At 37.8% G+C, this 18,555-nt stretch overlaps 1 protein-coding gene across 1 annotated transcript in view; it reads left to right on the plus strand.

Annotated features, from left to right (window-relative positions):
- Window positions 1-307: 307 nt before the first annotated feature.
- The window catches only part of LOC135203578 (fibroblast growth factor receptor-like 1), a 262,550-nt gene continuing 244,302 nt past the window's right edge, over window positions 308-18,555 (plus strand). Inside the window, exon 1 of the mRNA XM_064233335.1 lies at window positions 308-600. The gene's annotated coding sequence lies outside the window, so the exon portion shown is untranslated. The remainder of the gene's footprint in view (window positions 601-18,555) is intronic.

Consider the following 18,555-nt stretch of genomic DNA (forward strand, 5'->3'; position numbering starts at 1 on the left):
AGTTCTCTGCACGTCCCTGTATATATAAACATTGAAGGCAACTGAGTTATGCATTTATTCCATATGTTCACACTCAAAACATTGATGATGATTATGTCGATCAAACCTTGGCTTATAGTTCGTTGCTTTATTTGTCGATTTTGAGTAACACTAACCTTATATCAATACAAAATGTAATTGAATTTATCAAAATTTTACTTTATTTATAAATTTTATTGTATATTATCGTGGTTTATAAGCAATTTATTTAATTTAATGAGGATTTTATAATAAATTTCTCCATATTTTTAGACAGAACACACCCAAATCCGCTCACAATTATACTCCAACAACAATGTCTTTTCCGTAGACGTTTTGCACTTTCCTTGTCGTAGATTTCGTCGTGTTTGGTGTGGTAAAGACTCATAATCAGCAATCATGTGTTTTCGGACGCGATACGCTCTCTCATATGTGATTATCCGTTATTTCGCGTTTGAAAATTAGCTGTGATTGAGATTTATTAGTGCTAGTCTGTGCCTTCCCGCCCTACCACAGACTCACTCTGGACTGGCCCCCACCTATAATTCATAGAGGCATTTCGTAAATCAACATATCTTCGAGGTAAGGAAGTTCTATAAAAACCATTCTCATATTTTATTAATTTGCCAAGATTGCCATTTGCTATTAAATTGTAATGGTATTACGATTTAATTTCACCGTTTTATTGGGATGTTTTTCTTCTCGTTTGCAGTTAGGCCTAGGCCTATGTTCGATTTTCATTCTTCGCTTATTTTACGGTAAAATTTTAATTGTAACCTATTATTTCATTTTTTTACATGATAATATCTAGGGATTGATTTAACCTAACCTAACCTAGGCATGAGCTGTTTTCTCTACCTATGGGGTATTTTTGGGGATGACCTTGAACCGTACCCTTGGGGGCCATGACCTTTATTATACGGATGAGGAGGTCACCCTCCCCTGGTTCTCCCAACCTGACCTATAGGATGCAGGGTCTTGACCTTGACTAGTAGGTATAATCTGGGGGGTCACAACCTTAACTAGCCCAAAGGGTTTCCCCTCCCCCACCGAACCCCCTGACCTGACCTAACATTACCCAGACCTAGACCCCTATTTAATACTATATAACCTTTTGGGTCACAACTTTACTTAGCCTCCAGAACCCCCCACCTGACCTAACCTGGGCACAACCTCACCTAATCAGGGGGGCATATTTGCCCGCTGGACCACTCCTCCCACCTAGTCTAACCCAGTGCACTTCAAATGCGTAGCGATAAGGTTGCTATCTAACATAGACCACCAGTTTCTTACCATAGCACCTTCTATAGGTAGGGTAAATGATTTAGCGGTGACATAGTGGCCACTGATCCCAGAATGCGGCCACCTTCCCAAAAATAGTACATGAATTCACTGCTATGAGCATCAGTCAAGAGTTGTGGCCCATCCAGGTAGCACACCGAGACCTCTATGTTCCTCTCAAAGTAAGTGTGTTCTCCTAAATTACAAAATAATGGCATAATTCAAGTGCTTTTTCGGGAAGTAGCCGCGTTTGGGGAGAGGTGGCCACTATGTCGCTGCTCGGTCATTTACCCTATTAGACAAACAAAATCCGATCGAGAGCTCTATTCTTGCGGCAGTATAATATAAATAAAGAACGTAGAAAAATCCAACAGGTAACGATGTTTGTCGCAACAGATTTTGGTAACAGTAAATATTGATAAGATGTGAGCATCAGTTTTATGCTAAGCATGCTAGGGAAACTTAAGATCACAACATAAAAACTCCAACCTTGAGTAGTAACTTTAAGTAAAATATTACCTTTTTAGGGCTGTTATAGGTTTCTGTAAAAGAAAACTATTGAGATGGCTTTGTCTGTCATTCCGCACTTTTTCTGTCCACCCTCAGATCTTAAAAACTGCTGAGGCTAGATGGCTGCAAATTGGTGTTGATCGCCCACCTTCCAATCAACAAACCAAATTGCAGCCCTCTAACCTCAGCAGTTTTAATTTTATTAAAGGTTAACTTTAGCCATGATAGTGCGGCTAGCGTGTTATAGGACAGGCCACACCTGGGCTGTGGCTGAAAGTTTCATGGGTTGCGTGGCTCATGTAGCATTATTTGCTGTACAGACAACTCATTTGCTAGGTACCCACATCTAGTAGAATATGCAGTATGAAATTCGGATAATGTTACTTTTATTAATTTTCTACTTTATACACTTGAATATTTTAGCTATTCAGATTTGCTAAATTACTTCAGTTTTGATCAGTGCTGGGATACTTAAGTACATTTCTCATGACAGTGAACCAAGGTCACTTAAACTAACTTAAACTAGAGCAGGGTCACAGGGTGAGGATGTAGACTCCTACTCCTCTCTAAAATGCAGGGGCTGCAGAAGCTCGCGCGTTGATATCAATATTGCTGAGAACCAAGGGTTGTGTCATAATCAGGACCCAGAATCATTTACATGAGGTCCAGATCTCCTGGGGTTAGTGGAAGGAAATTCTTGTCAAGGACATAAAGACTGTATTGTTGTCCTGCAGTGCATGAATTTACTGTTATGACTCTAAATCAAGGTAATTCTTCTTCAGGTCATAAATTTGAAATTTAAGATAGTTGAAACTCATGTTTTAAATATCTTCTGCCATTTGAAGCTTGGTAATAGGTTTTCAATTTTGGTGGCAGTTAGTGCATGGGTGTGGGGAACCATCCCCTCACACACAGAAGCACAGCATCTCTTTTCCGTTGAATGGCATACTGCACCGGTGTACTTGATGTGCTGCCCACTATGGATTTTATTGAAGATAGTTTCTTTGATGTTTCTGTGTTTTGAGAAATGTATGATTGTGGCTTGCTTTTTCATCATTCTTGTTGTGTTTGTGTTTGGAATGTTTGTTTCTGATGATTTTTCGTTTTATTCTTGTGAGAATGGTTGGCATAGGTGTCCTGGACATGATTGGGTGTATGCATGTTTTGTGTCTGAGTTTGCCATTGACCATCATTCCTTGTTTTGGTTGTGCAGAAGGTCAAAAGGGTTTGCGTCTCTAATTTTTGCTAAGTGTGTCTTGGGCTCCTTCCCTGTTAGAGAAATATGGTTTTAAGGAGGAAGGTGAAAAATGTTCTATAGGGGCAGGTGATCAGGGGGCAATACAGGTGCTTTGGTTAACAGGTCTGCCTGTGACAGCTTTGTTTGTTGGTCCACCCAAGCACGTTCCCCATTGTGTGACTTTGATCTCTCTTGGTCACTCTTGTGGCCTTTCCAGAAGAAGGGAACTGATTTTACTCTTCTTGTAATCACATCTCTTCAGAAGTATGTAGGGAGGTCTGTAGCAATGACTGTTTGCTTGGCTGGGTCTAAGTTTAATTGGTCCAGTGTTACCCCTCCTTCTCCTCCTCCTCTTTTCTCTTTCTCTCTCCAGAAATAAGGGTTATAGTTAATTGTGGAATTGCATGCACTGAAATGTTTATCTTTTGGCCATTCGTATTCTCAATTTAACATAATTAGAATGATTTAAGACACCATTTTCAACTTTGCCTACCCCGGCAAAGGTGAGAGAAAGAGAGAGAGGTCCAAGTTCTTCAAGGGGATGCCTGATCTCAAATGGTAACTTTATGGCCTCTATCAGTGCAGATCGCATGCGTCGAAGGACAAAGCACATCCTGCTGTTCTTTCTCAGTTCCTCCTCCTCCTCCTTTTCCCCCACCCATCCTCCTCCTCCTCCTCCATCCCCCGCCTCATTAACATTCTCATATCATGCTTCTAATCTCAGTGACAATTGCGGGGTAAAACGACTGTGTTCGTAGGAGGAAGCAGTGTCGTCTCGTCCGCGACACCCGTTTTCTCCGGACGTTCAAGGTGGTGGGACCGAGGGGACGGGGAGTCCTCCTCCTCCTCCTCCTCCTCCTCCTGCAGTTTGCATACGAAACGAGGCGATCAAATCCGATTGCCCCGGAGGAATGTGACATCATGTCCACTAACTACCGTCGCTCGCTGGCTGCTTCGGGGTCGCCACTAAAACAGTGAGACGTCGGGAGTTTTAGATCGTCGTAAATAAGGCGGTGATTGTCCGCGTGTTCTGGCGACGAAGAAAGGGTGTGTGGGGTTGGGGGTAGGGTAAGCTGTGTGCGTGTTGATGATAGCGCGAGTGGTTGCGTTTTTATTCTTGTTTTTATTTTATTTAATTTTTGTTGTCGTTAATGCTGCTGGTGTTTTTCATTAGCAATTGGATTTGGTCGTTAGTGATCATGTATTGAAAGTATTTTTGTTTTATTATAGGTTCGTATTTCAACACCCATGCTTCCATTTTTGTGGGCTTCTGGTATCCCTTGATATAAAGAAAATACTCTTCATTATATCCATATTCTACACCAGAGATATACTCTAGGATTTTTTTTTCTTTTTCTTTTTAGTTAAGCATGTTAATTTATTTTTTATATATAATCAGTCCTACGCCAAAGATGCAAACCTTACTAGTCTCTAGTAAGTGCGCCTCCCTGTGGAACGTCTCCAGGGATCCAGATGTCCTTTATTCCGCACACCGCAGGACTGCGGAACATTCTCCCTACTGAGGATGTCGTACAATTGGCTCCTCAGAAGTTTAATAGAAGATGCAAGGCATTGCTACTCTTATAATTTACTTTTTAAAATTATTTATTTATTTAATAATTTCTTAATTTACCCATTACCTTCTGTTACTTCGCTCAAACTAACACCGTAATATTCTTTGGAAGCTGGAATTTCAAGTCAGTGGCCCCTTTGGTGGCCTTGTTCCATATAATAATGATAATTTAATCTCTTTGAAGTTCACGCATATGCGAATGTCCTAGGATATATCATCAATTTAAAAAAATAATTGTAACTTGGCATGACAGTTATATGGACGCTTTGGAAATATGGCAGTTATTGAAGTCCCCTTCCACACGAGGGGCCAAGACACGACGGGCGCTCTGATTTGCCCGTAATTCTCTCGCTTTTAAACAGTTACCAGATCAGACAATCCAAGGCAGGCGAACCTATGACTTGGACCATTTATTTTACTGTACCTCCATTCATAGTCTTTCTCTTCCATCTTACTTTCCTCAACCCTCTCCTAAGAATTGTTTCGTGGTGCGACTGGTTTGAGTTTTTTTCCTCCTTTCAGCTCTGATTGACCTCATCGTAGGCCTCAGTTCTTCTTTGGACTTTGCCCTAAGTTAGACGTAATTAAATTTGCTCCTAGTGACTATTTCTCCATCGTTAACATCATTATCGACTTAAGGTGACAAGTTAGCAAAGGTCTCCATCGTCGGTCTCATGAGCCTGGTAGAGTTATGGTTACTTTTGCATTTCATCTTTTCAGTTATTACAGAATTGGTACTCTCCTTCGTTCTTAGAACCATTATGACTCTCTCTCTCTCTCTCTCTCTCTCTCTCTCTCTCTCTCTCTCTCTCTTTTCGTTTCGTCAAGTATAGCAGCAGTCAGATATGAAGGCAAACTTTTTATAATCTACTGTACAAGAAAAGCGGGACTGTACAGGTGACTTTAGAGAGAGAGAGAGAGAGAGAGAGAGAGAGAGGTGGAGATACATCTATCGTTGCCTCTCGGCACCAGTGAATTATTCACAAATCGCATTAGGAAACTATCCATCGAGTTAATCCTCTTACATTCAACATAGAACGGAAGTTCCACCCAAGGTCCTTTAGATACACTCAGGATACGTGTAAAGGACCTTGGTTCTGCACGTTATCCTTGTAATATCATGTTAATCGTAGTCGGAGTTTCGTAGATTGATTAGGTGTTCAGTAGTTCCAAGATTGACTGACATTCGCCATTCTTATTTCGTTACCGAGTGAAAACAAATGCTATATGCCGTAGTTATAACTGACATTATTTTACTACTTAGAGTAGAGGAGGTAGTGTAGTATTCCCTTGTTTATGAATGAATCATTTCATTCATTAGAAGTTTAGAATTGTACTCTTTGGAAAGTAGAAGAGATAGTATGGCATTCTCTTGTTTATGAATGAGCCATGTCATTCATTACCAGTGTAAAGTATCTTGTGTTCCGCGGTTCCTTCCGGTGTTCCTCATTTCAGGCTGAAGTAAAGTAACATTCGGAAGTGTTCCGTAGTTGTATTTGACATTTGTTGTGTTGTTTATGAAGCGATTTTATGAATAAATTTATTAATTTATTAGGAACTTCAGTTGAGAGTTTAAGGTAAAAATCTCCTTAATTTTCTCTCATTGGAAAAATAATTCCTTTCACTGATATATATATATATATATATATATATATATATATATATATATATATATATATATATATATATATGAATATATATTACTAAATTCTCTCTCTCTCTCTCTCTCTCTCTCTCTCTCTCTCTCTCTCTCTCTCTCTCTCGTAGGAGTATGACAGACAGTGATGGGTGAGGGAGCCATATGAATGTGGATTAGACGTCACCAGGCAATTTTCATATTGATAGATATCGGCGTAGGAAAAATGCGAGATTTCCCATGTATCGAAATGAGAGAGAGAGAGAGAGAACACGACCTCAAATCGAGGTCAGGCTAGGTCGCCGCTTATACCGTTATCGAACCCGGGGGAATAATTTTTTGGAATTGTTTGTATCTGTATGTGACATTTTGAGGTTTGGAAAAGGGGGCGTGTCCAATAACCAATATGAGAGCAGTGGATTTGAGGTGGTGACAAGTGATTGATGGCCAGCGTGGAAACTGGAAACTGATAAACGATTGTTTGGCTGTATGGATGGAAAGGGGTTGTCTGGGTGTTTGGATGGGAAGGGATTGGCTGGACGTATAAGTGGAGCGGTATTCTAGGTGTATATATATTTGAATAGATTACATAAATTTATTGATGGGAAGGGATTGTCTGTGTGTGTGGAAAGAACGGCATTGTATGGCCGTACAAAGAATGTCTAGATGTAAGGATTCATTGGGATTATATGTTTGGAAAGGTATTGTCTAGTTGTAAACAGATTGCGTAGATGTATATATGGGAAGGGACCATCTATGTGTGTGGAAGGATACGGATTGTATGGACGTAAAGGCTTTGTCATAAAGAAACCGGTCTCTTGGAGGCGTTTGTTTTCGAGTGATGACTTGAAACGTTGATGAAAGTCGTCTGTTGGACGCAGGAAACGTTGGCAAACGTTTGCCAGAATGTTGGGTAATGAACGTACCTGGAATTTAATGAGTAAATACACTAAAGAAACGTTAGTTTTCATTTCAGTTGATGACTTGAGACGTTCACAAAGTCGTCTGTCTGACGTAGAAAACGTTGGCAAACGTTTGCCAAACTGTTAGGTAATGAACGCACATAATTTAATGAACAAATTACGAAGAAAAGCTTGTCGTCGTTTCAAGTTATGACTTGAGATGTTCAGGAAAGTCGTCTGTCGGAGACAGAATGAGTTGGTAAACGTTCGCCAAAATGTTGGGTTATGAACGTACATGGAAATAGATAGATTCAGTAAGTGAATCAGGAGATGAGTTGTAATGGAAATTGTCTTATTTTTGGGGGGAGGGAATGAAGTGGATAAATTAATAGGTATATATAATTATGATAATTGTGGTTTGTAGTGGATGGACGGACGCTATGAAAACTAAGTTGGAAATTGAATTGACAGATAATTGAGAAAGTAAAAGATATATATAAATATTCATATATATATATATATATATATATATATATATACTATATATATATATATATATATATATATATATGACTGTAAAATATTTCCTGTTCAAACAGAATTCCACCCAATAAGAGGAGCCCATAAAAACGCCAAAATATAGAATGAAATATATTGCTATATTTCATTCATCCCCTGCCTGATGAGACAGTTGGTCTCTGAGATATATATATATATATATATATATATATATATATATATATATATATATTATATATATATATTATTTATATATATATATGTGTGTGTGTGTGTGTGTGTGTGTGTGTGTGAGAGAGAGACTTAGAATTAAGACGCATTTACAGGTCGGCAACACGAAACAGTGGTAGAGATAGTGAGAACAAAAGGGAAAATAATATATAAAAGAAGGAGGTTTGACAAAAAAGGTAATTTGCCATGTAAATGAGTTGGGTGATTGCTTGGGGAAAGATAATTGTGAAGTTGATGAAATTGCTTATTGCGAAGAGGGGAGAGAGAGAGAGAGAGAGAGAGAGTTGTACTCTGTCTTTTTTTATTATTTTTTTTTTATCGTCCTTCCTCTCCTCCTTCGAGAATTGGAGCATCGACGACTGACTGGAATAAGGAAAGAATGTATAATGAAGTAGAGAAATTAGGGGACTGTCAGTAAGGGTTGATTTATGGCCCTAAAAGTACCTTGCCTTGAAATCTGTCTACCTATCTATCTTCTATCTATCTGTATAATAATAAAATCCACCCTTCCCCTGCAATCCTGTTTGTCCGTCCCAGTTGTGGGCTGGGTAGGTAGGGGTTCAGAGGGTACCGGAGACATGAGACATCCACCCTCCTCCTGCAAACCTGTTTGTCTGCCCCGGGTGTGGGCGGGGCAGGTAGGGGATCAGGAGGCTACCGGAGACAAATCCAGCCAACCTCCTCCCGCAAACCTGTTTGTCCGCCATATACTCTTACTGTCTTCAACCCTCTCCTAGCAATTGTTTCACAGTGGAACCGCTTTGAGGCGTTCCTCCTGTCACACCTTTCAGACCTTAGCACTCCCAATTTCTTTCAGAACTGAATGACCTCATAGGTCCCAGCGCTTGGCCTGTGGCCTAAATTCTGTATTCCATTCCATATCCCATTCCTGTAGAAGTAGGTTCGAATCTTAGGGAAAATTTTCCATAAAAGTACGAAAATATTAGACGAAATTGCCGGGTGTTGCCGATTTTGCATAATAAAAATAGCAACGGCACGAGAAAGCCTTAATGTGATTTATTTTTCATTCGTCTTAATTCTCTGTATCAATGTTGATATATATATATATATTTCAACGTTTGATTGTTTGAGAGAGAGAGAATATATATATATATATCCCCAACTCCTCCTCAGGGTATCGTCCACATGCTTCTCCTCTTACTACCTACCAACCATCCCCACGACGTCTGTTCCTCCGCTTCCAGCATTCCTTCCTCCTCCTCCTCCTCCTCCTCCTCCTCCTCCTCCATCTCTGGCGGAGATGCCCGTGTCTTAAGCAAACGCAAGTGATCCCTTTATGAGGGGATGGTCTGATGCTCCCACAAACGCCCGCATTAATCACCTCAGTGGAGGGGGGGGGAGCGTTTTCCACCTGGGGCTGCCGGCAGTGCCCCCTACCCCTCTCACCCCCCCTTCCCTTCCCTCCTACCTCCTCCTCCTCCTCCTCCTCCTCCGCCTTCGGGTAATTGAAAGGCCTTGATATGATTAGACCAGCAGCAAAAGCAGCGGTTGAACGGTAGATGAAATGAAACCGACATTTTATTTAGTTTTATTTGATTTTATTTATTCGTTTTATTTTTAGTTTCAGAGGAAGCCGCGACTTCCCGGAATCGGCAAAAATATGACCGTTAAGGAATCACGAGAGAGAGAGAGAGAGAGAGAGAGAGAGAGAGAGAGAGAGAGAGAGAGAGAGAGAGAGAGAGAGGAGGTGCGCAATATCACAGATCATCTTGCCGGGGTCAAGGTCAGGGGTCACAGTGCGGAGGGCGGGTTCCTTTGATGGCCGATCGTTTTCGAAAACAAAATAGTAACCGTCTTATGACCTCTTACACATACCCATCCATTGCAACCACCCTGGTGGCTGCTGGCCCTTCCCTCTCCCCCCCCTCCCTCCAAATTTGTCCCTCCTCCTCCCCCTCCCCCTGTTTTTTTGCATCAGTGGGCAAATTAGAGCGACGCCCCTCAGATATATTATCGCACCTTTCTCTTGAAGTGAGTCGAATCTGTTTGTATTTTGTGGATGCAGAACTATAGCCCGTAGGGCTAGTGCTGTCAGTGTACCTCACGTGTTGCACTGTAGGCATTAATTTCTAAGGTACATTGCCGCGTTCTTCATTCCTTTTACTGTACGTCCGTTCATATTCTCTTTTCTCAGTCTTCTCTTAACAATTGTTTCATAGCGCAACTGCTGTAAGGTTTTCCTCCTGTTACGCCTTTCAAACCACTTACTGCCAGTTTCCCTTTCAGAGATCAATGATTTCGTAAGTCCCAGCACTTGGTCTTTGGTCAAATTTTAATATGCCATTTCATTGAATTAGGAATAGATTTGTAAAAAATTTGGAATGAAAAAACTAGTTACTTAACAGGTTCAACAGTAGTTATTAATTTTTTTTATTTTTCTATATTTTTTTATTAGTAGGAAAATTTAGTTTTTTTCTGTACCAGTAGGAAGTATATTTTTAGCAAAACCAGCGAGAAGTATGATTTTATTAAGATATAAAATTCAGTTTTTTTTAATCACCATGAATTAATCTCATAACGTTTGGCCCATTCGGAATTCAGATTGTTAAATCCTTGCCAGTTCTACCCTGGGTTGTAATTTATAGTCTGCTCAATACTTTTTGATTGCAATAAAGTTCCTAACAGCATGTAAATTGATTACAACCATTGAGATGTTATTATGACTCGCACGATTTCTCGTAGGGAATTGAGTTTGGTGTTATGATTGTATAACCCAAGTGTCTTCTGCTTTTTCTTCAGGTGATTCTCTCTCTCTCTCTCTCTCTCTCTCTCTCTCTCTCTCTCTCTCTCTCTCTCACACACGCCATTGCTGGTATGATGACATTTTGCGTTATATGTAAATTTGTCTTCAGTTTTGAATTTATGCATTATTCTGCTGTGGAATTCCAGTATACCTCTCTCTCTCTCTCTCTCTCTCTCTCTCTCTCTCTCTCTCTCTCTCTCTCTCTCTCTCTCTCTTCCTTTACATGTCTTTCATTCGTCTTCCATTTCTTTTGAATCCTCCTTCCATTTAGCGCGACCTTTTCCATCGTAGCATATAGAAGGATCCCCTTCGCCAGATAAAAGGATTCCCTACAGGTCCTATAGGAGATTTATTTCGTCCTTCCCTCTCTTCGTTGCTTCCTTCCTTTATTCCTTCCCCTATTCGCGTCTTCTAACTTTTTTTTCCTCCTCTAGTTGCTTTTCGATGTCTCTCGTTCCCATTCTATTCCTTCCTGCGTCGCCTTTCTTAATATCTTTCTCGGTTCGTGAATTCATTTTGTTTTTATTTTATTCATTTTTTTTTCATTTATTTTTGGGGTTGGATTCTCCTCTCGTATTTATTGGTTTTGTGTTCCCGATTGTCTGGTGGGATTTTCGTTCTTTCAGAAATGTCTGTGTTATTGGCAAGATATGTCTTTTGTTAATAATTATTGTATGTACTTGCACATGCTTTTAAATTATATATATATATATATATATATATATATATATATATACGTAAGTATATATATATATATATATATATATATATATATATATATATATATATATATATATATATGTATCTGTTTTAAAAGCAAATAAAACAAGTACTTCCAATAATACCTAAGTAAAACGCACATGCATAACTAACAATATAGGCGTTTTTGAATGGACGAATACCGGCATATATGTATACATATACACACACACACTAGTATGCATAGGTAAATTCCAGCTTTCTTCTCTTTGCATACCCATGCATTGCCACAGAATTATTAATCTGTACTTCTTACACCCTTCAATGGGATTACGCTCAGACTTTGTCCGAAGATAGAGCAGTATCGTTGATAGTTGTGGCCGAAGAGAGACTAGTATCCACTGATTTTGTGTGTGTGTGTGTGACTCGTGAAGTACTTATCATCCTGTCGTTACCTGCTTTTCTCTCTAGCAAGCTGAAATCGCGCCACAAAATACCGTAGACTTTCTCTCTCTCTCTCTCTCTCTCTCTCTCTCTCTCTCTCTCTCTCTCTACCATACTCGTAAAAGCACGCCATTGCTGGTTTGATTAAACTTGGCATCATACTCTTATGCAGATATTTCCAGTTTTGAACTTTTAGTACTTTTCTGTTGTGTAATTGCATTACTCTCTCTCTCTCTCTCTCTCTCTCTCGTATCACTTAAACCGTCAGCCTCCCTGGGAGCCTATATGCTGTTCTCCCACCAATAAAGAGAGAGAGAGAGAGAGAGAGAGAGAGAGAGAGAGAGAGAGAGAGGCCTCGTGGAAAATGCCTCCAGCGATCCCTATACAAAAAATAAATAAATAAAAAACCAACACTCAAGAGATGGTTCTTAACCTTCGGTATATACTTCCCGAGGGCGATTGACTTGTGATAGGATGGTGGGGGGGTGTGTTGTCTGAGGGGGGGGCTCTGTAATGGGGTGGGAGAGGGGGGGGTGGGTGGGTGGGAGGGAAGAAGGCTAGTGTTAGTGATCCCGATCTAGAATTAGGTGTTTATTTTCTCGCCACTCGTGAGTATCAAACAGGACACGCCGCTAATTACGGGGTCCCGGTGTTCTGAAAAGGCTTTTGAGAAAGGACTCTCTCTCTCTCTCTCTCTCCTCTCTCTCTCTCTCTCTCTCTCTCGTTGGTTTTCTTGGAGCTGGGAATGTTAATGTTGATTTTGTTGGGGCTGATAATGTTAGTGCTGATTTTGTTGGGGATGATGCTGTTGGTGCTAATTTTGCTGGGGCTGATGCTGGTTCTTGGGGGGCTGATACTATTGGTGTTGACTTTTGTTGGGGATAATACTGGTCGTGTTGGTTTTGTTGGTGCTAATGCTGTTGGTGTTGATTTTGTAGGGCTTATGATTTTTGTGTTGATTTTTGTTTGGGGCTAATACTGTTGGTGATGATTTTGTTGGCGGTGATGCTGTTGGTGTTGATTCTGATACTGTTAGTGTTAATTTTGTTAGGGTTGATGCCGTTAGTGTTGATTTTGTTACGGTTGATGCTGTTGGTGTTGATTTTGTTGGGACTAATACTGTTGGTGTTGATTTTGTTGGGGTGTGTGACAATTCTTTTTAGTAAAATGGAGGACCTGGCCTCTCCAAGTGCTCTTTAAGAGATGTCTGTAACTTCTACATTATTAAACTTGGAAACCTGGCAACAGTCCGTTGAAGGGTCCCGGTGATGGGGGGGGATAGAGGCCTTGGTGTCAATTGCAGTGGGTCACAATAAGGCGGGAGAAACTTAACAGATTATTGAGTAAGTCAGGTCACGATGGTTATAAACTTTCATGCTTATATTTTTTTATATCATTTTCCATGTGACTTAAATAATCACCTACCCTGTGTTAATAAGCTGATATATTGTGTAACAGTATTTTTATTTATGCCTTTATTCATTTATTCATTTATTTATTTGTTTATATCTGTATTTATTTAATTTTCCTGGCATATATTTGCAAGTGGCAAGCAACCTTGCATTTTTATATTTTGCATTTATTTATGAAGTGGTCAGAAAATGCCCCACTGACCATAACTGTTGTGCAATTGGATAGAAAGTAATCAAACATCTTATACTCATTTTTGTCAACAACTGTAGTATCACTGTAGGGTGTGCTTTTCAAGTTTTAATGTGTATATATCGAGAACTGCTGCAAAACGGCCCTACTTATGTGTTAATGTTTGAAATGATGAGTGTTATTTGTGTGTGTGTGTTTTTTCTCAAATGCATTTCCGTCAACTATGTTGAATTTTTCTTTTGTAAGTCAAGGTATGTATTAAAGAATATATTCGCAAGATACTTTAGCAAATAAATGTTTAGTTTTATTTTTAATTTTTAAATATTTTTTTTTTATTTTTTGTAGTTTTATTTGTAATTTTTTAGTATTCTTATTTTTCCCCCAGGACAGATCCTCTTAAGATTGGGTTAATTTGCGACAACACACACACACACACACACGGGGCACCTCCGAGTCGTACGAAACTCCTGTAGTAGTACCTGTGGAGTCGTTGGGGGGAGAGATATGGGTCGTCAAGTAAACATCAAGTCTGTAGTTTTATGGCCCTTATCTCGTTTGCGTATCGTTACGTGGCCTCGCCAAAGTAGTTGCCCTTCTTGTCTGTCACATGATTGAAAGTTCGTAAATTGAGGACCGGGAAGCGAAAATGGCAATATTTGAGAATCCGAGCGAGAGACGTCTTTGAGGTTCGCGTGGACCTTACAAACTAATTTCATCTTTTTTTATGATTATTGTTATTATTATTGATATTGTTCAGAGGATGAACCCTATTCATATGGAACAACGATTTTATTATTATTATTATAATTATTATTATTATTATTATTATTATTATTATTATTGTTATTATTATTATTATTATTATTATGTGGAAAAAGCCCACCAAATGGCCCACTGCCTTGAAGTTCAAGCTTCCAAAGAATATGATGGTGTTCATTTGGAATAATTTACATAAGATTATTATTATTATTATTATTATTATTATTATTATTATTATTATTATCCAGAAGATAAACCTTAGTTATAAGGAACAATCCCACTGAAGAGGCCACTGAATTGAAAATCATAATTTTATTATTATTATTATTATTATTATTATTATTATTATTATTATTATTATTATTATTATTATTAATAATATTAATTATTATTATTATTATTATTATTATTATTATTATTATTATTATTATTATTATTATTATTATTATTATTATTATTATTATTATTATTATTAGGCCATTTGTAACAAGGATTCTGATGATCCTTATGGTATATTATAGTTAAAAACTCAAAAGAGCTCTTGTGGGCTATCGACTTAAATGCCCCCAACCAATGCTTGAACACGGGCGGAGGATATAATGATATATCTGTACATCCATCAGCTAGCCACACCTAACGATCTGTTTTCTCCGTTTTAAGAGTCTGCTTGATTTACATACTTGTCCACTCTCTCTCTCTCTCTCTCCTCTCTCTCCTCTCTCTCTCTCTCTCTCATATATATATATATATATATATATATATATATATACACACACACACACACACATACACTATACATACACTAGCTAGCTGACCAAATCAGCATTGCCAGGGTAATCTCTGAATGACAACCGATACTCTCTCTCTCTCTCTCTCTCTCTCTCTCTCTCTCTCTCTCTCTCTCTCTCTCTCTCTCTCTCACACTAATCTTATCAACTATCGGTGATAAGATTAGTGTGGAAATAGTAGGATAAAGCGTCTTCTAAGTTAGTTTATCAAGTGAAATACTGTAAATCAAAACAAGATGGCAGTAAGCTCCACTGCGGAAAAAAATGGCGAGATTTAGCTTGCTGGCAGATTCGCAATACGATGAGGTAGCAGGAAGGGAACTGGCATTTCTGATCTATGAAATCAGCAAACAGTCCTAACCAAAAAGATACAAAATCATTCATAGATATATTAGAAGGATACAATCCTTCAAACTGGAACAAATCAAATGAAAACATCTTGAAAATAATTGAAGAAGTTCCAAATAAAATCCAAGTGGTCAAGAGACTCATAAAGAAAATATACATAAACCAACATATTCCGACAAAGAAAATGAATAAAGTGAACCTTGTTGAATATCCTAATTGATGCATTAGGAAAAAGAATGCCAAAACCAAAAAAAAAAAAAAAAAGGCCATGTAAACTGTGTAAGGTGTGGTATAGCATAGTTAATCCACAAAACCTAATCAGAAAATGTGCTGCATGCAACCATTCCGGACCCATCCACAGTGGCTGAGGTAATGCAAGATATGAGAGACACTAAGAATTTTTTGCTCAACATGTCTACCATGGATAGACAATGTTATTAAATCAAGATTGAATGTACAAATAGTTGAGGATGAAGAAGAAGAAGAAGAGGAAGAAGAAGAAGAAGAAGAGGAAAACGTAAGAGAAGTAAACAAAACTGAAATGACAGAAAAAGATAAGGAAAACAAAGAACAAGATAAAAGTATGGATGCAGAGATACTCATTGATACTACATATGAGGCTATAAAGCAGCATACCTACGAAGAAATAAATTACGATATGACAGCACAAAAGAAATTGCCGAAGAGGCTCTACCCAGATCTACACAATGACGGGGGAAAGAGGAAAAAATATACAAAAAGACAAAGTCTGCAACCTTTTGAAAAGAGGGAATTGCAGATATGGAGAAAAATGTTACTACAAACATCCTAAGGTATGTCACAACTATGAAATATATGGTAAATGTGCATACTTAGATGGATATGAGGATGATTGCAGAGATCTACATCCAAAAATATGCAAAAACCTAAAAGAAGGAAAAGGATGTAAGTTCGACAAAAAATGTAAATATATGCACCCTGTAGCCATGAAAAATAATCAAATAAATAACCAATCAAGCAATAAAATCCAAAATAAGAAAGAAACAAATAAAGAGAGGAATGAAGAATATCAGGTAAAAGAAAAAAGCAAGCCATCAACGAGATATGCAGAGGTGCCAGCAAAAAAAAATTTCAATGCATCAGCTCCAAAAAGATTCTACTCAAGAGATAATAAATGTTTTTATTATGCAAGGGATATTGCAGATATGGATAAATTGCAGATTCAGACACAAATGAATAATTATGAATGAAGGAAGAACAAATATTATGGAAAAGTTGGATTTTTTAATGTCAGAATTTCTGGAAATGAAAAAAAGAACAACATACCAGAACAGGAAAAGAGGACATGGGAAATCCTTATTATTACCAATATTAAATGAAGGAGAAAAACACGCAAACCATCATAGTGATGAATGCGCAGGGTTTAGTTACGAGTAACTCAAAAGAAAAATAGAGTACTTAGAAGAACTAACCCACCCAAATTGAAAAGAAAATAGATATAATGAATATAAGTGAAACCTGGTATTCCCAAGAGACTGGGAATGATGATCAAATAAAAGGGTTTTTGGTTTCAAACTTATAGATCAGATAGAAAAAATAGGAATCAAGGGGGAACCGCAATATATGGGAAAGACAAAAAACAAGGAAAAATATATGAGAAATATAGTAACTCAGAATGTGAACTAATAGCGGTAGAATTTGAATCTGAAAAATTAATGAACATAGTAATATATAGACCCCTAAGACTAAAGAGTTTGACTTAATAATAGAAAAATTGGAGGATATATGTAGAAATCACAAGGACTGGACTATTCTCCTATCTGGAGACTTCAACTTTCCTTTCGTAGACTGGAAAGAACGAATAGGAGATTGTGGATGTACTTATAAATATAAAAAAGAGAGTAATAGTAGTGCAGAAGATAAGAGGCAATTCGAAAAGCTATTAGATATGCTACTAGAATACAACATTCAACAAATAAATCACCTGCCAACAAGAAAGGAAAATACTTTAGACCTAGTATTTGTGAACGAGATGAATTATGTTAAAGAAATAATAGTTTATAATGTGAGTATTTCAGACCATAATGTCATAGAATTAACAGTCCATTCCAAAGCAAGTGAAAACAGAGATAAGCAAGAAATGAAAAAGTGGGAAGGATATGGAAAATCGGGTACAACTTCTACAGTAAAAATAAGTAAAATGTGGTCAGAAATAAATGAACGGAATTAATTAACAAAGATTGGGATAAGATATTTTCGTAAGGGTGGATGGACATAAAAGGTAAATACGGAGATATTATATAAAATATTAGAGAAAATAGTGGATATATATTATACCGAAGAAGAAAAGTAAAACATCAGTCATGCATACCAAGAGACAGAAGGATCTTGTTCCAGAAAATCAGAAAGTGGAAAAAAGGTCTAGCAAAAAAAAAAAATGCATGGAAAGTTATATGAACTAAAAAGTAAGATAGAAAATGCAGAACAAAAGATTATACAATCAAAAGGGAAAACAATGAAAAAACGGGACTTGGAAGAAAAAACCCTATTAATATCAAGCAAAAAATCCCAAACTATTATACTCATATGCGAAGAAGATGAATAAAAGAAGAATAGAAATAGGCCCTCTGAGAATTGAAGGGAGATTAACGAATGAAAAAAAGGAAATTTGCAACATACTGGCAGAACGATATAAGAGAGAATTCACCCCTAGAATAGATAATGAAGATAATGATATAGAAGTAAGGGATGAAAATAGTGAATATTTAGCTGACATAGATATTAATGAAGCTGATATTGTGCAGGCTATTAATGAAATTAAAAATGGAGCTGCTGCAGGGCAGGGCTGATGGAATTCCTGCTATTTTGTTAAAGAAAGTAGTTCATTCTGTCGCAAAGCCACTTGCAATATTATTAAGACAAAGTGTAGATACAGGCAAGATTTATGATGAGCACAAATTAGCATATATTACCCCTACTTTCAAAAGTGGATCAAGACTAGAGGCAAGTATATAGGCCTGTGAGTCTAACATCACATATTATGAAAGTGTATGAAAGGGTAATGAAGAAAAATATTATGAAACATTTAATAAAAAAAAAAAAATAATTTGTTTAATAAAGGACAACATGGTTTCGTACCCGGAAAAAGTACACAAACCCAACTGTTAGTCCACCGTGAGAACATATTCAAAAATATGAAAAGCGGAAATGAAACAGATGTGGTTTATTTAGACTTTGCAAAAGCTTTTGATAAAGTAGACCATAA

Source organism: Macrobrachium nipponense, chromosome 24, assembly GCF_015104395.2.
Source record: "Macrobrachium nipponense isolate FS-2020 chromosome 24, ASM1510439v2, whole genome shotgun sequence".
Taxonomy (NCBI): Eukaryota; Metazoa; Arthropoda; class Malacostraca; order Decapoda; family Palaemonidae; genus Macrobrachium; species Macrobrachium nipponense.